The 27,872-nt window shown below is 43.0% G+C and overlaps 1 protein-coding gene across 2 annotated transcripts in view; it reads left to right on the top strand.

The window, feature by feature from the left end:
* Window positions 1-4,218: 4,218 nt before the first annotated feature.
* PLCB1 (phospholipase C beta 1) overlaps window positions 4,219-27,872 on the top strand; it is a 645,127-nt gene continuing 621,473 nt past the window's right edge. For both annotated transcript variants that reach the window (XM_075064491.1, XM_075064492.1), the window contains exons 1-2: window positions 4,219-4,551; window positions 22,644-22,721. The gene's annotated coding sequence lies outside the window, so the exon portion shown is untranslated. The remainder of the gene's footprint in view (window positions 4,552-22,643; window positions 22,722-27,872) is intronic.

Raw genomic sequence — 27,872 nt, 5'->3', positions numbered from 1 at the left:
CATTTAATATATCCATGCACTATCTGCGTTAATACATCAGTAAGGGTGAGATTTTGAATGCACAAACATTGAGACGTTTAAAAGCGAGCTCCTGAAGCAATCAATTCAGTCATGGTGCAAATGCAACTTGGGACACAGCATTTTAGATGACGGTTTCTGTTACTAGATCATGTCAGTGTACACACTGCAGCCTTGCTCCAGCTGATGAAAGTGCCATACCACACCGACATAATAACTCCACGTCCACAAGAGGCATAGGTTCATGCCAGTATATTTAAGGTGAGGCCATGTCCCAGTAGACAATGTGTTACTGTCATTCTTGTCAATTTCACAGCACCAGTGAATTGACAAGAAAGCCGGCTCCCCAGCCAGAATGTTGCCTGGTCTCTGCTCCAACCCAGGCTGCCACCCAGGCTCTTGGCTCAAGCTGCTGCCAAGGCTCCCTGCAGGGAGCCCTGCTGCACTCTGGGCTTCTCAGCTCCCTGCCTCCTGCCAGGAACGAGGGAGCAAACTACGCACCCAGAGCAGATCTCCCCACCAGGAGCCCAACTGCCCTCCCGGCTCTCGGTTCCCTGCTCCCCACTGAGGGCATGGCTGTACCCGATGGGAAACTCCATGCCCGGAGTCTGGTTAGCTGCCGTGCTCCCAGCAGGGAGCAGAGAGCCCGGGGGTAGGGGGCGCTGGGGAACTGGGCTACTGGCAGGGACCCGCACATGGAGCTGAGAGCCCTAGCTCTCAGCCCGAAACACTGCCCCTCTTAAGTTAGTGGAAGAAGTGTTCTTGATGAGGACGCACACTACCAACCGAAGAAGGCTATACTGCTGCAGTGGCTATCCTACTGCAGTGGCTATAACTCAAACTAACATAGGTCAGCTTAAGTTTATAGTGTAGACATGCCCTGAGACTTTGGGGCTGCAGTATGTCAGGTTCTTATTTTCCCTGAACTGCTCCAACCAGCTAGAGATCAGATCACCTCACCTCTCCTTCCTGCTGACCCCAACCTTCTCCAAGAACCTTAACTTTAGCCTTCATGGCTATAAAAGCTTGACTTTAATTGTGCATTTTTATTTTATTTGCAACATGCATTGTCTATTTAGGGCCAGATCCTTAGCAGGTGTAAATTTCAATGGAGGGTCATAACCTGATGATTGGGGATGAAATTCTGGTCCCACTGAAGTCAATGGCAAAACTCCCGTTGACTTCAGTGGATCCAGGATCTCATCCTGGGTCCATAGTATCAAAGAAGCAAGACACACGCTAACATTACTAATGTTCATATACTTCTTTGATGCCATCTCCTCACTCATCTCTTTTAAGAATTAGTTATTGAACTAACATGCTATATTTTCCTTTGTTCCTCTTATTTGGGTGCAAAATTCATTATCTTAATTATGTGTGCAATAAAAGGCATATTTCTCTGAGGCCAAATTCTATTATCGGGTACATCTCATATATAAGTGACTTAACTGAAGAAGTTTGTGGTTGAAATATGTGCGGGTGAGTAGCCAGGTATATGCTGTATGCACACCTCTTAGATGTTAAGTTTAAAGCATTCCCAAAATGGAGCGTGAGGATGGAATAGTGGAGAACCAGGTGCTTTTTAGCACAGTGAATAAGAAGTGTCTGTCCTGATGCTGGGTTAAGTAAAGACTAGCTCAGGTGACTAGGTTATTTCTCTCTTGTTGAGAAAAAGGGACAGAGAAGTCTCTTATGTATAGCCAATAAGCAGATGGAATAACCAAGATGGGTACCCTGCATGGAGATCCACACACAATGAAACTCCTCATGGGTGTTTTTCCTACAGGTGAATTCAGTAGCTTGCTGGGAATGTGAGAGATAAAGTCATTATGTATGATCATTCTACTGCCACTACTCTCACCTACCTGTTTTTTCCAACCCAAACTCTTCACAAATCACACACTATATGTTTGGGTGAAAAGGCAATCCTGTAAACTGTCACCCAGATTCTGTTCTCAGCTACCCCAGAATAAAATGGGAGCTGTTCTGGCTTTACGCTGGTGCATTTGAAAACTGAATTTGGCATCATCTCTCCTAAATCATGGCAAATCAACAGAAATTAAAGCACTGCAGTGAGTGAGCAGACTTTCATCCTGACTAATGTGACATTCGTTCTTGCATACAAGCTTGATAAGAATAAAAAATAGATCAAACAGGTTCATTGGTAGTGGAATACTGATTATTGTCTGCAAAGACTATCACAAAGGGCCAGATTCAACTCCCATTGAAGTCAATGGAAAGTATCCCATTGAAGTCAATGAAAGTTGGAGCAAGCCCAATACATTTTAATAACCCAGGAACTAACAATAAGAGACAAATGAGTAAATTGTTACAATCTTGTAACTTATTTTTAAAATGTCTCAAAAAACATATACCTACCCCAAATGAATTATTTGTAATAACAATCCTCAACCCCAAAACTTATTTTCCTCAAAGGCTGTTCCCTCTGCATAATTTTCATTGGCTAAGTTAGAACAAGTTTGACCAGCTGCCTTTACATCTCAAGGGTCACCCAGAAGCCTCTACCGGGAAATCCAAACTCTTATGTGCTGCATCATCTGACACTTTATCTCTGCAGTGACTCTTCAACAGGCAGAAGGTCAGTGCTAGAGCATGTTTGATTTTGTTCTTCAAAAACCTTTTTCTTAAAAACCTTTGTTTTAGGATGTTACTCGAATGTTAGTGCACATTCTGTGTTTAAATGAATCGAGAAAAGGATACCTAAAATGGAATTAAGGTCACAGGTCTTTATTCCAAGAAAACTTCTCAGTAGGAAGAGAGCATAAAACTTTCGAAAAACCCTTTCTTATACACTTTTGTGGCTCACCAGAGACTGGTGCTATGGGATTATAACTAGAGACCGAAGGGAGGTGATGATTTTAGGGGTTGTCTTTACCCTTTGATCACCTCATTTGTCAGTTTCCAGACTAATGAATTTTTCCCCTTTGTCTGAACAGCACTCCAATAATATTTTCCAGACTTACCCTCAACTTTCTCCGCATTTTATTCTCTCTGAAGAGGTATCTGTAACCACTAACAACCCTATCTGTCAGACTGTACCTGAATAGCAAGTGATACAACTTTTGCCCCTCGGTCTTGCAAACCCAGTGTTCTCACACCATCTGTTACAGTAAGTTAGGGAATAAGAGAAATGCTTAATGATTACTATAATAATAATCCCTAACTCTTATACAGCACTTCTCAGCCATAGGGCTCAAAGTGCTCTACACAGCAAGTCAGTATCATTATCCTCATTGCATAATGGGGAAACTGAGACAGCAGGCTGTGCAATGACGTGCCCAAAGTCATGCAGCCGGCCAATGGCAGAGCGGGACATAGACCCCGTGTCTAAGCATGGTGTTCTTTATAGGTAGGGTGAGCTACGTTTCAAGGAAATAAAGGACAGTTGTAGGAAAGTTAGGGACATAATTTTTCCCCGTATGTTTTCCTGATGATATAAAGCAGCAGTTCTCAAACTGTGGGTCAGGACCCCAAGTGGATCACGACCCAGTTTTAAGGGGTTCGCCAGGGCTGGCATTAGACTTGCTGGGGCCCGGGTCTGAAGCCCAAGCCTAAGCCCCACTGCCCAGGACTGAAGACTGAGGACTTCAGCCCTGGGTGGCAGGCTCAGGTTACAAGCCCCACACCCGAGGCCGGGAGGTTCAGGTTTTAAAAACCAAATAACCCCAGCATTAGACTGGAAACTTTCCCATCATTGCAGCTGCCATGTGGGCTGCCTCCTGTATGTCCTGTGCTCCCAGGGATGCTCATCACCGGTCCCTGGGCAGGAGGGACAGGTGTCACCCTAGCTATAAGACTCCTGGGTGGAATATTGCCTGTGCTTGAAGGCCACGTGGGGCCAAGATTTCCCCCTTCATGCTTAGCAGAGAGAGCCCTTGTCACCTGTCCTGCAGGTGGGCCCTGCCCTCAGCTGCCTGCTGGGAAAGAGCCCTGAAATACTGTGGACGATTAGAGTGGGGGGAGAGGGGAAAAGCTACATCTGTGCTAACCCCTCTCTCTCCCTACATAGGGCCAGAGCTGGCCGGCCCCTATGCTCACCTGGGGGGTTGCAAACCACGCCCCTCCCTCGCGCGCTCCACTCCCCCCCCCGCTGCAGCGGCCTCCGCGCGCCGGCAGGTGAGCGCTGCCGCCCGGGGCAAGGGGGTGACCCAGCCGGAGGAAACGTTGGGGCGAGTCAGCTGGGGAAGGAGGAGAGGCGGGGGGCAGCGCGCTCGCGGGGCGCGCGGGTAATAGGATGTGCCGCCGCCGCTGCATGGCTCTTCTGTCCGCCGGCGGCCGCGCCAGTGCCTGCTCGCCGCCACTGCGCGCCGCGTGGATCCCTCGCCGGCTTCTCCCCGCCGCCGCCGTCGCCCCGGCTGCGGCAGGCTCCCGTCTTCCCCCGGGGTGCCCTGCTGCGGGCAGCCTCCATGCGGCTGCCCATGGCGGGGCACAGCCAGGCGTCACGCGCTGCAGCTCACACCGTCTGCGTCTCCAGCACTCTCAAGAAGGCACGAATTTGTCAAGTGGGACGATGTAAGTCGGACCTTCCCCCCCCCCCCCCCCGTCTACCCCTTTCCGAGACAAGGACCCCACTCCCACGCGCGTCTGCCCCCGACTCCCACGGCGTCCCCCAGGGCTGCCCTCGGGCGGCGGGGAACGGCAACGTGGCAGAGCGCATCGATCCATCGCTCCGACCGTCACATGGAAGGCGAGCGCATGCGCTCTGCATGCACTGTAACCGCACTGGGATGGGTGGATGGAGGTGGGGCGACGGAGGCGGACCTCACCTTTGTTTTAAACCTTGTTGTGTGCTGCACCTCCTGGGGCAGAGCTGAGAGCGGGCCAGCGTCCTTCCAGCGTGTTCAATCATTTTTTGGGGGTGCAGGGGGGGGGGGGACAGAGAGATTATTCCTCCAAAAAAGGGGAATCCACATTGGGGTGCAGAGGGTTTGGTGCGAGCACGGGTGTGTAGTGTTGCCTCTGAGTGAATGGATTTGTTTCCAGAGGGTAGAGCGAATGTTTGGTCCAGGAATCGACACAGGTGCAAGCACATATTAAAAGTTGGAGGATGATTCTGGGAGGAGAAGAGGACAGTTTAAAATGGAGGGGGAGCAGGTTGACAGGACAGATTTATTTCGGTGCTGGCAGAGAATTATTGTCCCTATTAATGTTAGCATACCGTATATGCTAGTGGGTGCACCTTTGTATGTATTATTTATTGTAACCCGTTGACATCTAAATTGTCTTTTGTTTACTAAAACTTTTCTGAACTTACTTTGCCTCCCTTGCATCTATCTGTTCTTTCCATTTCACTTCATTAACTGTTATCTTTCCCCTTTCCTGTGTCTCTTGGTTATGTTGTATTCCATCTAATTCACCCTGTATTACCCTGTGTTATATACAGTAATATAAAGTGTATTCTCTTTGCTTCTATCCCCTTCTTCTTTCTTTCCCTGTGTGTTCTCTCTCTCTCTCCATAACAGCCACTTTCTCAGCCCCTCGCTGCTTTCCCCTGTCTTCTTCATTCGCAGTCTCTTTATGGACTCTTCCCCTTCCACATTGTGAACTGAAGTAGGCTAAAAGCTTGTCTCTTTCACTAATTGAAGTTGGCTCAGTAAAAGCTACTACCTCACCCAACTTGCCTCTCCATCCTCTATCACACGACCTGTGCATACGCACACTCTTGCATCCCCTGCACGAAGAGCATCACAGGTACCCCATTCACCTTCTCTCCTCGGCAAACATCTCACTATCCTTGACTACTCCCAAAAGCTAGATGCATTCAAACCTCCCCCTTCTCGCATATTCTTGTTTCTGCAACACAAAACACCCCCCCCACAAGCGGTGCCAGGGTTTTTGGCGCCCTAGGCAGGGGTCCTTCCACGCTCCTGGTCATTGGTGGCAATTCTGCGGCAGGGGGTCCTTCCGCGCTCCCGGTTCTTCAGGGCACTTTGGCGGCGGGTCCTGGAGCAAGTGAAGGACCCGCCGCAGAATTTCCGCCAAAGACCCGGAGCGTGGAAGGACCCTCTGCCGCCGAATTGCCGCCCCGCAAATCCTGGCACCGGTCGCCTAAATGGAAGCACCGGCCCTGGCTCCCCCCCCCCATTATGAAATCACACATACAGGCAGGGTCCTTTCCTCCCCTGAAATCTGATCCCTTCTTCTGTTTTTTCATCTCAGCATTGCTGCATTGTGTGGGAGAGGGGTAGCTTTGTGCTGCCCCCTGCACTGTAGCCATTTAGCAGTTGGGACTTTTCTCTCCCTGTAACTTGTGCCAGGGACTTCTTCAGAGACCGGGTGGATAGCATTCTTCTCTCCCCCCACATTGGGCCACCAGTTATGGATGGGGAGGATATAGCACCGGGTGGAAGGAAACACAGGGGACAGGTTCACTGCCAATCCCATCCCTCAGTGGTTTTTTCTGTGGTAAAACCTCAAGGGTTCCTGCCCTCCACACACAGATAGAGAAATGGATACCGCACCAGGGTCGATGCTGAAGTATACCCAGAGGCAGCACTGTGATGAAAGTATATGGATTGGACATAAAGGAGAAGACTGACTTGCTGCACAGCTTGAATGGCAAGAGTCATTGAGAAGAACTAGTTTTCGAGATCTCCCTTTATACTAGCTCAGCTCTCAAAAAAAAAAAAAAAAATTCTTGCTGTAAAATTTTCTTCTCTAGAGACATGCACAGTAACAGCTAGTGGGACAGCCAAGAAAGAGTGCAGTTCACTGTTCCAGTTCTGTTCCGCAGTATCACGTTACCATTGCTCTCAACCTGTCAAGAGATCAAAGGTGTGATCCTGACCTTCAGAAATGTGTGACAAACGCTTGCAATGAGGGATGCAACTCCAAAAAATTAGGAGGGAAGTCCTGAAGCAATGGGGATTTACTTATCAAGGGATTCCTAGATGCTGAGTTTCATGACTGTGCCAATAATTTACAGTAATAAACAGTGAGATAACACCAGGGTCACATAGTGCCTGAGATAGATTTGGATCTAAAGTGAATAATTCAGTTGCTGTTCAGGTTGAGTTGACACCTCTGAGTTCTCACTCATCAGATTTGCCATATTGTAGATCACAGCACTGTCTCAGCCTTACTGCTGTGGTGATGGTGGTGTTTTTTTTTGTTTTGTTTTTTTTGGTAACCAGTCTTGCCAGCAAATTCACAAACCACATATATGCTGAGGACAAGTTAACAGGTGAAGAATCTAAGGAGTTCTCAAACATGGATTCTGTGTTTTTTGCCTCTTTTTCCTGGCCCTCGGCTGTGTAACTGTGGCAAGAGCAGAATTCTCTGCAATGTCTCACTGATGATGTTACCTTGAAAGATAGGGCTAAATTATTTTCAGATAAAACTAGCTGATGGAGTTAAGTCTGCAGAGAATTTGGTCCTTCGTTTTTATTTGTGAAGGCTATTACTGAACCATTATTCAGAAATCTCTATAGGTGAAGAGATGCACTCTGTGAAAATGGAGTCTTCCTGTATAAATAACGTATTGACTGTTTTTTTTATTTAATTATAACTATTAATATTATATAGACTAAATGAAACCACCCACAATATTAAGCATGAAGTTTGTTAGCAAAAACTGACAAAGGATATAAATCCTGAATCAAGATTAATCGTCATAGATTCCCTGTTATATGTGGCACATATGGACCCCCCAGTCCTGCAACCTCATAGGCAAGAATGGATCCCCATGCCCAGCCCCATTCTTTATCAGTGGGGTTCTCTGGGCAATGAGGGTTCTCTCGAAAGTATATGAATGTAGGAATCGGGCTGAGACTATCTGATACTGAGACACCTGCCGTGGGCATAACCTAGTGAAATAGTTTTGAGCCATAACTCTTTTGATTTATTTAATTGCAATTTACTTAGTATGTGTGCATGAGAGGTTTTTTTTTTTCTTACCACAATGCCTCATTCCAGCAATGGAATCATCCCAGGAAAAAAATATTTTGGTGGAAGCGAACCTAATTTGGCACTTTGTAGTATGGGACATTTCATGCAAATATATGTTGAGTGACAACTTAAAGTATCTACTACTGAGCCAGTCAATAGAGACTTTGGAGTCTTTGCCATCTAGCCTGTTTGCCTGTATTCAGAGATTTTATTTTTTTTTAAATGAGCATCATTGACCTGAGGCTTTATGGTCTAAAGTGTGAAAATGTGTGTATTGGAGCTCCTCTGTGAAACAATAGGCTATAATAATGATGATACATAATATGTTAAACTTGCCATGACAATAAAACATAGACCATTATAGCTACTTTGGATCCATTGTCTAAACATAGTGGATGTGCAGAGAAGTTAAGCTCATGCACCAAGGTTCCTTATTGTCAGGGACTTTAACCCAGACAGCAAAGTTTGTTGTTTGACCGCGAGAGAGACAGGCAACACCAGCAAGGTTATGACATATTTGTTGGGTGGAGGCAGGGGAGAATACTTCTCTTACTCAGCTTTTGTAGGAGGAAATTTTCAAAGGTGCTTAAGGGGTTTAGGAGCACAAGCCCCGTTGATTATCAATGGGATGTGCTCCTAAATGCCTTACTTGATTTTGAAAATAGCTATTCCCCTCTCACCCCTTTCTTCCTCCTGTAGATGAATTCTAGTCCTGTTTGTAAGCAGAGACAAATTCCCACTGAACTCACAAGTCAACAGAACTTGGTCCTGGAATTTCAGTTTGTTATTTTGGCCTCCCCAAAGCACCTGAATACAACTTTTTTGTGTTTGGTACAACCCTAGGAATCTGATTTGGAAAAGATTTGATCCACTCCTCTGTCAAGACAGAATTATTCCCTACCTATGTTTTCCCATACAGCACATTTTCCTTCTGCTTTATTTTTCTAATAGAAAAATGACCATATTGACTTCTTTTCACATCTCATAAAACAAAGGCTCTTCCTCAGCAAAACCTTGTGACTTGTACCAAGTTTCAGCCCAGAGGAAAAATTTTCAGATGAGTTATAAACCACTGAAAATAGCTTTCTGGAAATGGGAGTGCTGAAAGGATTTTATCCAGAGTAGCACTTACCGGCTATAACACAGTCACACAACGCGTTGGATGAAGATTAAAGCAATAGCTTTTAAAGAATTAATTTAGTACTTCTTTGAATGATGCTGGGGTGAGATTGAATGGTGCTGGATTGCTGGCAGAAGCAGTGGTAACGCAGGCTTTTAAACTCACCCACCAGTGTGCTTGGAACCTGGCCTGGAGCAGCCATTCCTAGGTGTACAGAAAGCAGTTTGCTTCTATGTCCATCTAGTAACTTTGCTGAGCCCACTAAGAAGCGCAACACATGTGCTAAATGTGTGCTGTGGACCCTCATCTACTCATAAGTGCAAATAGATCACCTACATGCCTCGTATAGGGACTGATCTGATGTCTGTGTGAAGTGTGTAGGTGATCTCAATTGAAAGACTCTTGTTGACTTCATTGGACTGTGCTCTGAACAGTGATAATCTTCTGTCAATTTAGACTACGTTTAAATCTGTGCAGTCTACACAATTGTAAAGTCTGGAAATTCCATGTGTTCTGCAGGGGATTTCCTGTCCTGTACGTTGAAATCCATTTAAAATCTTTTTTAAATAAAAGAGAATACACCTCTATCCTACAAGACAAGTGGAGTTCTCGTACACCACTGTACTATCCCCATAGCCATCTGCTTCCCCACTGAAGGATTTTTTGCCTTGAAACTCATTATGGGGGGGCTGATTTTCAGAAAGGGCTGAGCACCTTGCCCTCCGAAATTGGGATCCTCTAAGCGGTCTCAAATTAGGCTCCCAAAAATGAAGGGAAGCAGAATCACGGGTCACTGAAAATCTTAGCCTTTCGTAGCAGGGAAAGAAGCCTGGGTTATTCAAGCATTGGTTTGACTGCCAGTGCTGTAGACACGCTAGTGTCCTTCGTTCCCAGTGTTGGACAGTTACTGTTTCAGGAAGAGGAGGTTTACAAACTGAATTTACTTGGGCCACTCAGCTGTAAATCAAACTCAAGGTTTTTCATAATTCTTCCTTGGGGAGTTTTAAAGCAATCTCCAGAAGAACTGCGTTCACTGCAAAATGACATTGTAAGACTTTCCAAAGTCCACTTTGTTTAGGGATAGTGGGGGGGGGGGGGAATGATAAAGGCAGTTATATTACTAGCTGGGTGAGTTAAAGAAACTGGAGTATAAGGAAGGGTTTTTTTTGTTTGTTTGTTTTTTCTCATGGAGTTGGTGGAGGCAGAGCTCTGCCCTGGCTTTGTGTGCATAGCTGCTGCAACTAGGGGATCTGAGGTTGCTCCCTGGCTGGGCTTACAGGTTGATTCAATGGTTCTCAGCACCACCACTATATACAAATTGTTCTAGCACCCCTGATTGCGTGTAGTTGTTTCTGCTGTGTGGCCCCAGCAGGAACAGGACAGACATAGCCGAGGTAGCATCAACTCCAGAGCTAGGACACAGTTTAACAGGTATTGTCTAGTGGCAGTAATTGGCATGCCAATGCAGGTTAATGGAGTGGTATATCTTAAAAAGTGTATTTGTTTTCAGTTCTCACTTAAACAGTTTCTTATCTTCCCAAGTGATAATATGTACTTTATATAAAGGCTTTTACCGGGTCTTTGCTGCTTATGCTATTTACTTTCACTTTCAAGGGTAGTCTACCAATAAGTAATGGAGAGGTTATATTTACCAGGAACGCTGCCTAAATTAGATGACTCTCTGGCCATAAAACTGGATAGGGTGACCAGATGTTAAGGAGACAGACTCCTCAAAATTGGACTCAGTACAAACTCCTCAAAATCAGGACAGTCCCGATTTTACGGGACGTCTGATCACCCTAAACCTGGAACCCAGTTTGAACTGAAAATGTAGTTACCAGAATTGAACTGTTCTATGCGCAGCAGCATCCAGTGGCTGGGGCACCAGGTGGGAAGTCAGGGGCAAGATAGTCTAGGGTGACTAGTGAATTTGAGTGCCCAAATTGAGATACCTTAAAGGGGTCTTATCTGTAGGAAGGGCTGAACACTCACCTTTGAAAATGAGGTTCTTCAGTTTGTCTCAAGTTGACTCACTACTCACTCTTAAAAAATCTTGGCCCTGGGCTCCGCCATTTCATTGTTTTATGACCATGGGCAAATCACTTAACCACTCTCTGCCTCCACACCCTTATCTGTAAAATATGATATAGATATTTACCCCATCTACTCATCATAGTAGCTCCTGAGACCCTCAAAACCACTAATGGATTTTATCTTCACAATACTCCTGGCAGGTATGGAAACATTATTCCAATTTTACAGGTGGGGAACAGAGCTGCAGACAAACTAAGTGCCCACGCTCACCCAGGAAGCTCTTAACGAAGTCAGAAATTTTAACCCAGAGTACTGCAGTAGACTTCAGAAGGACCTATCTACTGGGCCAATGATTCTCAACCAGGGGTATGCATATCCCTGGGGATATGCAGAGCTCTTCCAAGAGGTACATCAACTCATTCAGATATTTGCCTAATCTTACTGTAGGCTGGCGAAGTCATTCCAAACTAAAATTTTATACAGACAATGACTTGTTTATGCTGCTGTGTATACTATACACCGAAATGTAAGTTCAATATTTGTATTGCAATTGATTTATTTTATAATGATATGGCAAAAATGAGAAAGTCAGCAATTTTTCAGTAATGTGCCGTGGCACTTCTACAAAAATAACAAGGAGTCTGGTGGCACCTTAAAGACTAACCGATTTATTTGGGCATAAGCTTTTATGGGTAAAAAACTTCACTTCTTCAGATGCATCAGCGAGTGAGATTTTTTTACTCATAAAAACTTATGCCCAAATAAATCTATTAGTTTTAAGGTTCCACCGGACTCCTTGTTGGTTTTTGTGGATGCAGACTAACACGGCTATCCCCCGATATGTGACACTTCTGTATTTTTTCATGTCTGATTTTTGTAAGCAAGTAGTTTTTAAGTGAGGTGTAACTTGTGGATACGCAAGACAGATCAGATTCCTGGAAGGGGTACAGTAGTCTGGAAGAGTTGAGAGCCACTGTGCTAGATTATCTTTACCCAATTTTATAAAATGCTTTTGAACTTGGTGGGTGATTAGTGCTGTGTGATTTGATCTGGGAGAATTCATGAGCCTGTTTGTTTTAGAGTCTTTTTCAGAAGTTTATCGAGAACATTAGATGTTTATAAACATCCAAATATGTACACATCAAGTATTATTGGTATGGGTAAGCAGAAATAAATCAAACTAGTTATGAATACTTGCATGAGAATGTATTTCTCCCTTGAAGAAACTTTCAGATGTGGTTTAAATTATTGGCTCTCATATCGCTTGTTTTAGTTTGGCTTTTTTTTAATTCTGTCCAAATCTGTCACTACTGTATATTTCTGAGACCTCAGAAATAATCAACATTGACCTGCTCTTGGATATATTCAGAGATTAGACTCTTCCTTTTTTTCTTTTTTTAAAAAGAAGAAAAATATACTCAACTGAACAACTCTCTGTTTTCCAGTCGGTTTGGATTTAGAGCTTTTATTGAGTCCAACATGTTCAGGTTTTTAATTATATTTAATCTGCAATGATCGGACTAAATATAACAAACAGAAATCAACTAGAGAAGGATACTTACCTAAACTAGTGGGAAAATGTAGTATAACAGTTCTCTTACAATGCAAGAAGATAATTGGATACTGAGTTTAAAAATTCATGTTTCAAATGTTCAGTCAGCTAATATTTCATCACAGGATAAATTCTGATTTTATTGAACTCCATTGGAAAGCATTTGATTTTTGTGGGACAGAGATTTGGCCCCAAGATGATTTTATAAAATGAGCAGCCTCTTATCCCAAAAGGATATGAAAATGATTTTCAGTTCCTCTACTACTTCAATATCTGACTACCTCACAATTTCTTTTTATATTTATTCTCACAACATCCATGTGAGATAGGCAAGTTCTATTTTACCCTGTTTACAGATGGGGTACTGGGACACAGGCTAAGTTAATTGCCTAAGGTTATACAGGAAGTCTGTGGCGGAGAAAGGACTTGAAGTGTGGTCTCTGAAGTCACAAGCTAGTGCCCCAAGCCTGGAGTATCCTTCAAATAGCTATGCCAAATAATGATGAAAGGACTGAAATCCTTATCTGTTTTAATCTGGTAAATAAAAGTTCTGTCAGTAGAATTTGATGTATCATGTCCATTGTGCAAAAATGCTTTCTTTTGGGGGGGGGGGGGCAGGATGGAGAAAAAGTGTGACTATCAAAATGTGGCAGGCACCAAAAACTGGTTTTTTGTTAGCTAGAACACTTCCAAATGATCACTGAAATTTTTTTTTTACTGAAACAAAATGGGTTGTTTTTTAAATGAAAAACTTGTATAAAAGTTTTGATAACATTGACATTTTTATGCAATAAATTGTAGTTTAGAGAAAAAGGAAGTTTGATTGAAAAAAGTTCTAGTTAAGGAAGTTTTGACCTGCTCTACTTTCTACACAACTTTGCTTTTTTTTTTTTTTTTTTTTTAATTTTTTAAATGAATTTTTTGTTACTACAGTCAAACCACATTAAAAGACCATTAGTAAGGTTGCAAAATCAAACAATCGAAAGCTAGGAAATGCCAGAATTAAGCTTGCCTGTGAGACCTTAATTTGGTCCCTTGTGTGTATACATTATGATACAGTCTTTAATTACATAATCACATACTATTTTTCCACAGGATTCCTGGCTCATTCATTGCTCAGGATGGATGGTGCTGATTGAATAAATCTTATTAACAGTCCTCGTTATTCAGCGGGTGGCTGCATGGCTTATTTACTGCATACTGTTCAAACACAATTACTAGTTTCTTCAAGGGCTTTTCTGTGGCACCCCTCACTGTTGAAGCACTCGGATACTACATCAATGAATTAATGTTCACAGTGCCCCTGTGTGGTGAGGGTGTGGTGTTCCCATTTCAATCCCCATCCTCAACACTTTTTTTTTTTTTTCTTTTTTCTTGTTTAGCGAAATGACATGAAGGGGCATGTCTACACTTTTGAGCTGGGTGAGTGATGCGAGGCCGAGGAGAGATCCTTGTGCTAGCTCTCAGCTGGCTCGGACACAGCTAGTGCACTAAAAACAGTGCAAGCTGCCCTGAGTATGTACCCGCTGGAGACCCTAGTCATGGACTCAGGTCAGGAGTGACAAAAGTGCCTGAAAAATGAGGGGGCCACTGCTGCCTGTACCATGGCCCTGTGCTGCCCCTTCTTCCTGCCCTTGTACCGTCCCTTCCATGAGGTCCCTCCCTCATGCTGCTGCTTCCCCCGCTCCAAGACTCCACTTTCTCACCCTTACTGCCAGCCGGTTTAAAGGTGATGGGGCCATGCCTCCGCCCCGTTACAGCACCCCTGCCTCAGGGCAGGTAGCCCCTCCTGCCATGGCTACACTCTCTGTTGCATGTGCTAGCTCTGTATATCTCCTTGAGCTGGGAATGACATCCTCTCCTTGACTTACAGACATCACAGAAAGCTAGAATTAGCATTATCCTAACTCTGCTCCCACTGAAGTCCTCCATAAAGTTCCCATGGGCTCCAACAGAGCAGAGAGGCCAATACAGAGCATCTTTAAAAATCCTACTCTTAATATTGCACTTTTTAAAAACAATTAAATAAAAAACACATCTCTTCAGTAGTGCAGGTCTGTTCCATTTCGTTACCACCACTCAGTTACTCTATATTTGTATGTTTAAAAAAAAAATACTCTGCCGAAGATTTGCTTACCTTTCCCTTCCCCGTGTTTTGAAAGCCCCTATTGTAGGGTCCATTCCTTCTCCCGCTGAAGTTGTGGCTATTTTGCCATTGTCCTCAACAGAAGGAGGAATGTACCTTTAAGGCATATGCACGAAGCAGAGTTGAAAGGGCGGCAACAACCTTAACTCTGAGTTGCTTGGCTTTTGCGGTTCTGAAATCTTAACATTATGTTAAGATGGAGATTGCTGAGATGTTTAAATAACTTGATTTTAAAAAAATCATTTAAATCAAATTTATTTGGAAGTCATTTAAAGGTTGCAGTAGGACACACTTCAGAGGAGAATTTATAATGCACTAAATGTTTTTAAACATACAGTTTTAAATGCCCTTCCTGGTGCAGTATCCTAGGGCTTATTCACGTCAAACTTGTACTGCTTTTAGTTATGCTGTACTGGTGTAGTTAAAGCAGCGCAATCCTAGTAGTTGTGCTAGTATGAAAGTGCTTATACCACTACAACTTATTTCTGTACAGGAAGGGGAGTTAATTGTTCTGGTGTAAGGTGCCTTTATACTGCTCTAACTGCGTCCACACTAGGGATTATAATGGTATAACGATTCTGGTTTTTAAAAAAATTATACCCATACAGACACTCTATGTGGGCCTGGCTATAGCTGACTCTGAAGGGCTTGTCTCCGTGAATGTTTAGTTTGTGGCAAGTTGGAGTATGAATTTACCCCGCACTAACCTGCTACACACTTCTGTCCTTGGGAATCCTGGAGACATGCATTAACAGTTTGTTAAAGTGCATTTATCTAGTGCTTTTTGACACTGGGAGGGCATCAGCAGGGTCCATACAGAGAGCGCAGCAGGTCAGTGCAGAGTAGGTTCACACCCCAGCTTGCAATGAACTAAACATTCACGTAGACAAGCCCTTACAAAACTGCTATAGGTGAAAACCAGAATGTTGGGAGATTAAAGCCCTGATCCTGTCAATTCTTAAACAGGTGCATAATTTTATTCATGATCTTCTGTCTACTGCTCCTGTGCTTAAAGCCATCCATTCACTTTTGTAGCATTTCTCATAGGATGTGTCTCAACACAGAAGTTGCACCAGTAAAAGTTTTGGCTGAATGCATTCACGTTGGGTCGTTTGTGCCATTCAATGTGTCCACCCAGCATCAGGCAGTAGTGGCAAAGGTGTGGCACAGTGTGGGTAGGCATCCCACTGTCTTTGATTGTGCCTCAGTGGCATAAAATCTCTTAGGTTTTTCAGTACACTAAAAATTACAGTGAACTTTTTTATATACACAGGCCTAGATTTTCCAAAATGGGAACCTGAAGTGGTGCTTCTAAGGGGGGAATTTTCAAGTCTCCTGAATGACTTACGAGCACAAGTCCCATTAATTTCAAACTTTGATGGAGACATGTACCTTGGTTGGTGCATTTCAACTTTCTTGACTTCTGTAAATGCAGTATGTCAGGAGGTGGTGTTGGTTGTAAATACAGCACAGGAATAGAAGAGTGTTTTAAGTGTGAAACTTCTTAGTGGAAAAATCTCAATGCAAAATGTGCAATTTTATACTAAGAGTTAGGAAACTACTTAAAGAAAATAGTCCAAAATGTCTGCTTGAGCAATTCAAGGCTATAAAATTGGAAGAGCAAAAAACATGTAAATTTAAAAAAAAGATCTGCAATTAAAAATCAGGATTTTTTTTAATCCCTCTGATGTTGTATGTACTGGTCTGTCAGATCAGGTCCATGCTGCTGTTGAGCTTTTTATTTCAGGAATTTGCAGAGGAACTCCATCAGAAGCCAGAGCTCTGCTTGCAATAGTAGGCAGAGGGTGGTATTTGAAGCTACTAACAATTTGTTGTCATTTGTGGCCCGGACTTGTTGGCTAGATGTTGCAGATCTGCTGTGCCTTTCTCTGCTTTTTTTTTTTTCTTCTTCTTCTCCACCCTCATTGTCTCTCTTCCCCATCCCACATGTTGATTGTATTCTTGGAACGTCTCCATGAATGTGTCAGCATGCGATGTATTGGTTCTTCTGTTTGTTTATTTAGGGCCAGATGTTCAAAAGAATCTAGCTCCCATATTAGGTACCTAAATACGTGTTTGGCTTTCCAAAAGGGACACCTATTGTTCTCAATGGGAGCTGCTGGGCTTTGAGTACCTTTTTGACAATCAGGTGCCTAAATGGGAGTTGAGCTCTTTGGAAATCTGGTCCTGCGAGACTGCACTGAGAACAGCCTCTTTTTTTCACTTGTGTGAGGATACTGTCAAGCGAGCCTCATCTTTCCTTCTGTTGCTTTGTTCTCTCTTTCCTTTTGTGTATTGGATTTGATTGGGGTGGGGAAGACATGAGTTTGCCCCCTCCCTCTTTGTTTGTCCTTGGGTGTTTTTCCTTTATAGGGGTGTCTTGTTTACCTGGATGGAAGGAAATTGTATTTCGTACACTCTTAGTGCTTTTGTGTCTCCTTTGTTTTCTTGTCGTTCTAGGTGCAGATGGAAAATGGCTCCATTTGGGGAGGTTAGGAAGTGGGTCGGTTATGTGGGGGAGCAAACTGAATGAATAAGTTTGAAGATGCTCCTTAGGATGACTTGTAGCAGTGTGGGGTGCAATAATATCTTATTTGTAAATATAATACAACAATTGTATATGAAATACTTACCTTTGTTGTGCAACTCCCCCCTGAGGTCATCTAGTCTAACCCCTTGCTCACAGTAGGACCAATTCCCAGACAGATTTTTGCCCCCGATCACTAAATAGCCCCCTCAGGAATTGAGTTTACAACACTGGGTTTAACAAACCAATGTTCAAACCACTGAGCTATCCCTCCCCTCCTGGGGTTGACCAAGCTCCTGATATACTGATTTAGGTTCCTCATTTTCATATATGTAAATATATAGGGAGTTTTCGGGGTTTTTTATTTCCCCCTCCCCCAGTAAAAAGCTACTTGTGAGTCAATAGTTGCAAAGACTCTGAGTGCTTGTGAGTGGGGAAGAGCACCCCACAGAGGTGACCAGAAATAGGAGTATGGCCCTGGATGAGCTCTTATTTTTAGATACAAGAATGTTCTGACAGTCCGAACCCAGCCCTTGCTGCTGCTGTCACTCACAGCTGACATAAGAGTGGTGGAGATCTGTAGACACAATTTTTAAAAATTCAGATATAGTAAATAAAAGTTCTACAGGGCAGGCACTGTCTCTCTTGCTCTGCGTTTTTAAACAATGTCTAGCAGAACGGGGCACCAATTTTGGTTGGTACTTTTGTGTGCTGTTGTAACACACAGAATAAAATAGTCTGTCCTATCAGAGCAGTGCAATTAATATGAAAAAAGAGTCAAAATTATTATAAATTAGTAACAGAGCAGAGAGAATGTTCTTGTAGCAACTCTCGCTTTTGCATTTCCTGACTAAAAAAAAAAAAAAAAATCTGCCACTTTAGCACAGCTTTTGATTTTTGTATCATAATAACATTTCTACTCTACTCAGAAGCTTTAATTAGAGACTATGTATAATTCCTCTTTATGCATCGCATGGTGCAGATTCTGTTTTGTCACCTTATGGGGATTGGAGGCTTTGGTGCAGTTCTTTTTGTGGCACTACGACGTCTGCTGAGTATAGCTGGCATCCCACAGCCTGAGGCTTGAAAAATCGTTCTTTGACAGCCGTATGTCATCCGCACAGATGCATCCGAACAGCTTTTAGATTTAAGCATTTGATTTGGAAAGTTTAACCAGCAAAACTGATTAATCCTAGACATAATCTCTTTATGCCTGTCTTTCCCAACACCTCCGCCCCCTCCAAATGTCCTGTGTGCCTCATCCTTCAGAGGAGCGACTTGAATCTCTTGCCTGTGGTGTCTGTTTACGTGCAGACAGCACAAAAAATGTCTAGAGGTGGGCTGAGGAAAGGCAGTTGTGTGATGTGAATCATTTTCTTTTTGAAAGGAACAGATTTCAGAACACTTTTATAGTACTTTACGGATACTGACATCCACCCAATTTCTTCTTCATTAGGTTTGTTGTACACTTATTTCCATTGCGTCTAGTACAAGTGTAACACAGGCAGACCCTGCTCGTCAGTGGGTGGGATTGAACCTGGGACCCCTAGAGCTTAGTGCGTGAGCCTCTACTGCATGAACTAAAAGTCACTGGCCTCTTAAAGAAAGATAAAATGAGTCTGCTCTACAGCCTTAGCTAAGTGGTCTCAGTGCCACTACATGGGACAGAACACCACAGCCAGAAGGTGTGTGATCTACATAAGCAACCACATTGGACCCTTTGGAGCTGGGAAAGACCCTGATTTAGGAAAACAATCCAGTGTGTGCTTAAGCCTGTCTTTATGCAGCAAAAAAAAAAGCATAGGCACAAGTTCTACTGAAATTTAAAGTTAAGCAGGTACACAAGTGCATTGCTGAATCATAGCAAAATATCGTGTCTCCCTCCATACTTTTTAATTTGACATCTTTTGCCGATACATAGTACCACTTGTTTTTTTAATGGATCAGACTTTCCCTTCAGTTAACTGTCAAAACCACTTGTCTCAGGATGCTTAACAGCCTAGTGTAACTTACCAGACAAATTCCACTGCTTGTGTTCTATGACTTTTATGTTCAGAGACAGAATTTTTGGTTTTCATTTAACAAAATGCTAACTAGCACATTTTGTGTTTTGTTTCCTCTCCTTATTACTGTCCACCTTTCCGTAGCTTCTTTCCCTCAGTGTTTTCCCCTTGATCTTACATCTGAACTGTGTTAATGCTTCTCTGAGTTGAACTGTAATACTTTCAGGGCAAGGACATAGTTGTTTCTCATACCCTTACGTGTTATCTGTTGAATTCAAACGTTTTGTGCACTAAGGTGCTACTGAACATGAGTAAGGGTATTTGAATCTGGCATTGTGTGCTTTGTAAAGCTGACATAAAGTACTCCATAAATAATCATGTCCCCAAAGCAGATAACGTCACATGTGAGTTAGTTTTGTCAGGTAAACCTCATTAACGATTGATGCTGCATTTCTTGTGCATCCATAAGAAATGTAGAGTTTGGTCCTATAAAGTATGTGTCCTTATGCCAGGAAGAAAACTTCTTCATACTTCTCTGATTTTACACACACACACACACACCCTACTGTTGATACAAATGACAACTAAAGTTAAGATAACTGAAAGAGATTGGAGAAAATATGTTTCCAGAGTGTTTATGTTTATGCATTTGATAAGCAGTTTCACTATTTCTGTTTATAGGCAAATTTGCCTATAATTTGGATGCATCTTTCATACAGTAATGGGGACAGATAAAAGACTGTAAAACCATAAAAAACCTGAGGGTATTCAGGGAAGATGTCTCACCATTGCTATAATGGCTGTAAATGGCTAAGTGGTGGACATGCTCTCACTTTTGCTTATTGTACCAGCTTTAGTTATTTCACTAGCTTGTCTTCACCTGTTGCCTCCTCATACGTTCAGATTGTAAATTCTTTGGGACGGAGACTCTCTTTGTGTATGTGCACTGCCTAGCACGATGGGAGCACCAATTCTTGTATATTGCTTCTAGGCACCACCACAATACAAATGATTGATCAAGAGTCATGCTTGAAACTACTCATCTAACTTTTTTTTTTTTTTTTTTTTTTTTTTTTTGAAGCTGACTAGACTTCAGGTCGATGGGATCACTTTTTTCATTAAGTCAAGCAACCTGCTTGTTTCTGTTGTGTATTGGACATTACCAGGGATTGGCAGCCTTTGGCACACAGCCCGCCAGGGAAAGCTGCTGACAAGCCAGGCTGGATTGTTTACCTGCAGTGTCCGCAGGTTTGGCTGCTCACAGCTCCCACTGGCCAGGGTTCGCCGTTCCAGGCCATTGGGGGCCGCAGGAAGTAGTGTGGGCCAAGGGATGTGCTGGCTGCCATTCCCGCAGCCCGCTTGTCAGAAAGCAAGCTAAATGCCACTGAGCCAGTGCCCGTACTGCATTCTCCCCATGCGGTGGCCCTGGTAAGGACTGAATCAGAAAGACAGATCTTCAAGTCCTGACCCACAGAGGCCAGTGAGAACAAATTATAAAGTGGTACAGCATTGGCCTTGTGAGACCAATAAGTGCTTGTCAGGGTGGATGTCAAGGGAAATAAGGTGACATGGCTGCTACGGGCAGGCAGCTGTCTCAGGGAAACCACTGTTCTGCCCCTCGTTGTTGGAAAAATGGTGATGACAGTCCAAACCTTGCACCCTGAAGTGCAGTGCACTCCTGAGGAAAGCACCCGAATGAGACCTACCCTGACTCCCATGACCAGATTGCCACCACTACACTTGGTGCTCTCGTGTAAACACTGCAGGAAGCAGACCATATTTATGTACCCTATGGGAAGACCCAACAAATCAGTTTGCCATCTGGCTCCCATTCTGTGGTCCATAATGGCCAGGCCACTGGTAATCTTCTCAAGACCAGCGGCTCTTGCTGAGATGGTCAGCACTGGATCACTTTTCTTAAGATAGTATTTGCCGCAGCAAATGTAATACCTTTCCAGTCCAGACAGGATCTCCTGTCTTTATAATCTTGTCTATGGAGAGGAAGGATGCTCCAGTGGTGTGGGCCCTCTGCTAGGAATTGGGATGCTGGGGTTCAAGTCCCTGCTCTGCCAGTAACTTTGGACAAATCAGTTAACTTCTCTGTGCCATGTTTCCCCATCTGTAAAACAGGGTTAATAGCACCACCCTACATCGTGGGGGGTTTTGAGGGTAAGCATGTTTAAAGATTGTGAGATGCTCAGATACTACAGTAAAAGGGGGCATATAAGTATTTAAGACAGATCAACATTATCCTGCTTTTTAACATTTTTCTGTGTAGTGCATCTGTTTTTGGAATAAAAACATTGAATAATATTATAGACTGCAACTTACATGATTAAATCGTGTTTTATGGGGTTTTTTACATCTTGAGCACATTTGATTTTAATTTGGATCAATCAGAGCCATATTTTCTGAAGATATGTAGAATGTGGTCTTATTTATTGTTTTGTGGGAAATGGTTGAGCTTCAAAGCTTTACATGAGCTGTAACTGGTTAGTAGAAATATACATCAGCTTTCAGGATAGTTTTTTTTTTAATAAATTTTCAATGATTCCCACATATGGATTTTACAACTGGATTTTTAACTGCTTTCAGAAAAATGCATATCGTTATAAAAACCACATATGTGAATAACAGACAAAAATAGGAAGTATTTAAATGGAAAACAGAATTAATAAGATTCCTACAAAAGCAGCAAAGAATCCTGTGGCACCTTATAGACTAACAGACGTTTTGGAGCATGAGCTTTCGTGGGTGAATACCCACTTCGTCAGATGCATGTAGTGGAAATTTCCAGGGGCAGGTATATATATGCAAGCAAGCTAGAGATAATGAGGTTAGTTCAATCAGGGAGGATGAGGCCCTGTTCTAGCAGTTGAGGTGTGAAAACCAAGGGAGGAGAAACTGGTTCTGTAGTTGGCAAGCCATTCACAGTCTTTGTTCAATCCTGAGCTGATGGTGTCAAATTTGCAGATGAACTGAAGCTCAGCAGTTTCTCTCTGAAGTCTGGTCCTGAAGTTTTTTTTTCTTGCAGGATGACCACCTTAAGATCTGCTATAGTGTGGCCAGGGAGGCTGAAGTGTTCTCTTACAGGTTTATGTATATTGCCATTCCTAATATCTGATTTGTGTCCATTTATCCTTTTCCTTAGCAACTGTCCAGTTTGGCCGATGTACATAGCAGAGGGGCATTGTTGGCATATGATGGCATATATTACATTGGTGGACGTGCAGGTGAATGAACAGGTGATGGTGTGGCTGATCCGGTTCATTCACCTGTACGTCCACCAATGTAATATAAGTTTAATGTTCATATTTTTTACCCTTTCTTTGCAGGATTCTACTGTTGTGACCCCAGTTCTTCTCAGAACAGATCCACATGGATTTTTCTTTTACTGGACAGATCAGAATAAGGTAAGAGAAGACACGCCTTTTTTCGTATTGATTTCAAGCTTACCAGCCGGTGCAATAGAACTGTAGGCAGGAAGCTTTGCACTCTAATTCTGGCATAGAGGATGCCCAAGGAACACTGCAGTGCAGAGAACTCCTCTGTGATGTGGTGAAAGCATACATGCTCCTCCCCAGCCCCTGTTCCTAGGAAGAAGAATGATTGATTGGCAGTCCTCAGCTACCTTAGTGGTCCCTCGTGGATATTGGCCACTACTGGCACAATACAGAGTTGTTCCAGTTTACACCTGGGGGCCAATCTGGAGTGAAATCTTGATGTCACTCAAGTCAACAGGATTTTTTTCCTTGTGGAAAAAGTGTGGTTAGTCCAATATTGGATTTAAAGCTGCCTATTTAAACCTCCCTGCTGAGTTACTTTGCACTCCTCAGTTTTTATTGCTCCATGTCGGAGACTTGGTCTCTTGTTGAATACATTCCTGTACATTTGTTGGGAAGGCTTAGAGCCTGCTGCATTGCTCCTGTTTGACACCAGTGTCATTCCACTGAAATCAGTGCTGTCATGTTTCCAGCTGACAGAATCCCTGGCATTACACCAGGGTGAAAGTGGGGCAATGCAGTGGTGAATCAGGCCTTTGATCTCTTGTCAGTGTGCTGTCACAGTGATGCAATGGAAAAACACTATCCAACTATTATCAAGAAATTAGTTCCTCTTGTCCCCAAAGATGGATTGTGGTAGTACTTTTGTTATAAAGTAACCTTATCTTGTATCTGTTGCTTGTTACAAAAGAATATATTAGAATAATTTAATTGCTGGTATACTGTAGTGTTTCAAGTGTCTTTTTCTGTTGGTGTTTTTGCTGGGTTCAGAATATACAGAGCTGTAGCATCAAGCTGAGGGTGCGAGGGTGTGTTTTCAAAACTAAGTTTCAAGTCTTCAGAAATGATTCTTTGGAGTTGCAAAAAAGGCCTTTATTTTGGTTGTTCTTTATACCACATGCTCCTGTTTAAATATAATGTCTCCTTTAGGCTTTGTTTCAGTGAAACACTTAAGCATGCACTTAAGTTTTTGGAGGGAAAAAATGACCCAAAGTTGGTAGAGTTTATTCCATTTTTAAGAGGTTTGCCATAATGACGTTCCCCTCAGTTTCCTACTGTTGTCTGTAAAAACAATGCCTTGAAGCAATTCTCTAAAATGGCTATTTATAGAATTGTTTCCATGTTAATGAAAACATGTATTTATAATGCTCAGAGCATTTTTTAAAAGGTTGGGTATTTGTACAAGAGACGTAAGTGTCAGTTTGATTTTTTTGAAACTGGGGATCAAATATATATAAAGGGCAACAAAAGAGATTTTGTCTGGTTAATAATTCATGACAACTAAGTAAAGCTTGTTTTCAAAACGCATCCTGAAGGTCTCTTTATTTAAAATGTTTGTGTTTGGGGATGAGCACTTTCTGCTTGTGCAGTGACTATTCTGATTTATATTTATTGTGAAATTAATTATTGAAGAGTTGGGTTTTTTGTTTGGTTTTTTTAATTTAAATTCTGGGTAAGTATTAAGTGAGATATTTCAAGGTGATTCTTTACAATTTATGGTTGGAAATCCAAAGAAGGAATAGTAACCTTGCTTACATACCTACAACCATTGAGGGATCTTCTAAGAGACACACTTTTCACAGCACTGCTGTCATGTTTTTGACAGATAGTAGACCATCATGGGTTAATCTGCTCTCTTCAAAAAAGGAGAGAGTTATGAATTCAATCACATTTTGGACTTACGTGAAACCATTCTCTTGTGTACTGGAAGAAGCAAACGCAGAGTCTGGCTTCATTCCATGTAATCAGTGCTAATTAAAATGTTTTTGTGCGGCTGTCCTTACAGTTTGGACAGGTTTGTTAAAACCTCTGTCTAAATCCAAAGGGTGACAACATTAAAGCCTCAGTGAAACACGCATCTCTTCACCATTCATCTTTTTTTTTAAAATGATCTATAACTATATCAAATTCTAGTATTTTATAGAGGGGTGTGTGTGCGCATACCCACTCTTCAAAAAAATTGAAGGAAAGAGTAGATATAACAAGGGGAAATTCTGCATGCATGACCTCTGTGGTGGTTTTTTTGTGATAATGCACAGTTGGTGCAAATATCAATTGCACTTATGCCAGTGGTAGTTCAATTTATCCTGGCATCTGTGGTATTTCCTGTTCTGAGTGCACAAGATAGAGCAAATACCTCGTTAAAATCAGATTCTGAGGTACAGATTGATTTTTATCTTTAATGGTGCTTGTTTGATATCTTGTTTTTAAAAAGACACAAAGTATTAAGGTAGCCAACTTTGCTCAGAATAGCAAAACCACAATAAAGAGCGAGCGAGCTTGCTTGCTTGCTTGCTTGATGTAGGATAGCTGGTTTGGGGGTAAGGGAAAGAAGAGACATCGTCGTAAAGGGAGATGAGCAAAATTTACCAAGTTGGTGCTTACAGACGCTGCGTTTATTGCCTTGGAGCTTGGATGCTCATACTCCAGGGACGGTGTGAAGCCGACAAACGAACAAGATTCCGTTAGTGTCACATCTGTCCCTTCTTCACAGCCAAACCAGAGTCCAGAGATGCCAGCAGATATCCCCCTTCCTCTCTCAAAACACTCGCACAAAAATAAGGTCCTCTGTAGCTGAGAAGAGAAGATCAAACATCTCAGTGCAAGGATTCAGTAATATTCCATGTGATCTAAAACTATGCCTTTCGTCCTGAAGACGATGATGATATGATATGAGTAAGATGCATGAGAGACTAGATAGTAGTTGGTCACCTGATTCCCAATTTACAGCTCCTGGAGATTATTCTATTAAGAATTACTGTGCAGAATGAAGAACAGGGAGAGTATGACTTGCCACATCTGCATGCCAGGTGAATGTGTACGTTGTGGAGTCCCAGCAGTTTATGAATTGGAAGAATCAAGGGATTGGTATAAGGTCAGGGCTGATGGATGGTTTTGGCGGTGGAGGAAAGGAAGCGAGAGTAGCACAATGAGCTGGAAAGTGGCATTAGCTCTTAGGTTCTTTCTTCTGTACTTTTTTCCCCAGGGCACAGATGGGGCCTTTATAAGTGTGTGTAAAGTTCTATCACAGTGTGGCCCAGTTTGTGATTAGAGTCTCGGGGTGCTACCTCAATATAAATAACATTAGAACAAAGTGAGTCATGACAGTCACCCTCTGAACTTTTCCTGGAAGGTTGCTGACAGCGGCTACTGCTTGGTTCCAGGATAACCCAGGTTTTTATGAGACCCTGATCATGCATGTAGGCACTTGGGATGTGGCTTGTCCACTTACATGTATGAGCCCCACAAAGGTGAGAGCAGTGTCTGTGATTTTTCAAGGGTTGGACATGGTCATGTGCAGACCTCGTGGTGCTAGGGCTCTGCCTCGCTCCATTCTTGAGGGAGAGTGCACTACACTGCAAAAAAACAAACAACCCTGCGGCAGTAAGTCTGAGAGCCTGGGTCCACTATTTGCGGCTCTCAGAGCTCGTGTTCTGGGTCTCAGAATTGTAGTGTAGACATTCCTGCTCGGGCTCTGAGACCCAGCGAGGGAGAGGGGGTTTCAGAGCCCTAGCAGGAATGTCTACACTGCTATTTTTGTTTTTGCAATGTGGACGTACCTTGGAGTCTCCACCTCGGTTTCAGGAGCTTTGCTCTGTTGTATTTCCCTGCAGCTTGGCTTGAGATGCTCTGTTAAACACTGGCAACCCATGGACCTTCTCCTAGAGAAGATGCTATATAAAGGATGTGGCTACTATTTCAAGCGCTGTCCTCTTGGACAGCTACTGTACCGTGGGACAGTATTCTTCCACTTTGCCCTGCCTAACAAGATTCATAACTAATAAATGGTGAAAAATAAATTTCTGGACTTTCTGTCATTTTCTCTAAGAACAGCCTTTGTGTGCAATGGGAGAACAGCATAACTCAAAATACAGGTTACCTATTGATTAGTAATAGTTTTGGATCAGCTGAATTCTGCTGCTTTGATAAGGAGTTTGGAGATAGAGAAGCTGGCAAAGTACTATCATAATATGGCCCTGTGCTCATTCCTGTGCAAGCCTGAGGCAGAAGGTAGCTTAAAAAACAGAAGCTTCAGATCCCTTGAGATTTTTGGAATATTTCTTTTGTCCAGCCAGCATGAGAGGTAAATGATTGTTTATAGAATTCTTCAAAAAATGTGCTGTACAGGTGGCTGGGTACACTGTTTTCCTCTGAGTAGCTTGATCTGGAGGAGAAAGCAGTCCCAGGCAAAAATGCATGGAATTTCTGACCAGGATCCTAGTCGGGTGTCCAGATGTTCCGATTTTATAGGGACAATCCCAATTTTGGGGGTCTTTTTTTCTTATATAGGCTCCTATTACACCCCAACCCCCAGCTCCTGTCCTGATTTTTCACATTTGCTGTCTGGTCACCCAGGAGACAAGCTCACTTTCGTTCTGATCCTGCAACCAGATATAGATAAAATAAGGATCCATCCATTGCAGGATTGGGACTTAATTTTAACATTTACAAAATAACAATTTTATTGAACCATAAAATGTCTTTGATTTTAATTGTCTCTAATTCTTGTAGTAATTGTTTGTTTATAAGGCACCCATGCACAAAGTGCACTGCTGCCTTTGATTTACAGCTGGGCTATCTTTTGTAATCATTCAATCCTAACTTAATTATATTTAAATTTGGACAGTGACTGTCTTTTTTTTTTTTTTTTTTTTTTTCTAAGTTGCCTTGAGGATTTAGATGCGTGCACACAATTCCCTTTGACATTAATGGGCGGGATTTTCGTATATGCTTAAGTGATTCAGAAACACGCGTTCCATGTGTCTCCTTGCGTCATTTAGCTCAGTGGTTTTCAAACTTGTTCTGCTGCTTGTTCAGGGAAAGCTCCTGGTGGGCCGGGCCGGTTTGTTTACCTGCCGAGTCCACAGGTTCGGCTGATTGCGGCTCCTATTGGCCATGATCCCCTGCTCCAGGCCAGTGGGGGCTGCAGGAAGGGCGGCCAGAACATCCCTCAGCCAGCGCCGTTTCCTCCAGCCCCCATTGGCCTGGAGCAGTGAACTGCAGCCAGTGGGAGCCGCGATCGGCTGAACCTGTGAACACAGCAAGTAAACAAACCAGCTT

This window comes from Chelonoidis abingdonii, chromosome 3 (genome assembly GCF_003597395.2).
Source record: "Chelonoidis abingdonii isolate Lonesome George chromosome 3, CheloAbing_2.0, whole genome shotgun sequence".
Lineage (NCBI taxonomy): Eukaryota > Metazoa > Chordata > Testudines > Testudinidae > Chelonoidis > Chelonoidis abingdonii.
This window is presented reverse-complemented; position numbering and strand designations above follow the sequence as displayed.